Source organism: Protopterus annectens, chromosome 13.part0 (assembly GCF_019279795.1).
Source record: "Protopterus annectens isolate FY-2018-M chromosome 13.part0, PAN1.0, whole genome shotgun sequence".
Lineage (NCBI taxonomy): Eukaryota > Metazoa > Chordata > Ceratodontiformes > Protopteridae > Protopterus > Protopterus annectens.
In genome coordinates this window covers 446,392,168-446,393,091 of record NC_056747.1, presented here as the reverse complement: position 1 = coordinate 446,393,091, position 924 = coordinate 446,392,168, and positions in this window count along the sequence as shown.

Below are 924 nucleotides of genomic sequence, written 5' to 3'. Positions count from 1 at the left end.
AGACACCTTGTGTCAAGGGTGGTACCCTCAGGATTAAAAGGTAAGAAGTATGAGAGGTTTTTATTCTGTCAATGTATGAATGTATGAGTGAAAGAAAGCAAAAAGTTAAAAGCTAAAAACAAAGTTAAAACAAGTTCACAAGCCCATCGCATGATTGGGGCATAGACTGTAAAGTTAAAACAAGTTCATGAGCCCACTACATGATTGGGATGTAGACTATACAAGTTCATGAGCCCATAGCATGATTGGGATGTAGACTATATACTGTTAAAACAAATTCATGAGCCTACCGCATGATAGGACGTAGAGGTATGCGTTGTTAAAATAAATTCATGAGCCCAAAAGCACACTGGGACTTAACAGTGTGATTGTGTGAAAGTACCCTCAGAGGGTCCGAAACAGTGGTCAGTTCTTGGCACAGTACCTATCTGTCCCATTATCCCGACCGCAATGCTGGAGCTGTAACTTTTTAGCTTGCGCATGGACAAAAGCAAGGGGGTGCTGTGGGGGAAAAGGCTGATAAAAACCTCTCCTCTGTTGCTGCATGCCAACAGACTTCCTACCTTTTCCTCCTTTTATGGTGTGTGGATTACTACAGTTATTTTCTGTCTTTGGAGCTGCCAGGATCCAGGAGTTGTAAGATAAGCCTAACATTTTTATTATTACTGATTTATAAAATAAGAAAATGAGAGCAAAGATAAGCAAGATCAAATCCCTGAAAAGGGAACACCTGCATATTTTATGTATTTTAATTATGGGAAGGAACGTTGTAAATATATGCATGACTGGTTTCAGCTTACTAAGAATTGTGCTGGTGGGGTATTTCCATTAAATGGAACTTATGATAAGACTAAATTGCTGCCATTGAAAGGTAATTTGGAAGAAAAGAAAAGCAAAGTAAGTGGGGAACAAATGACAGCATTT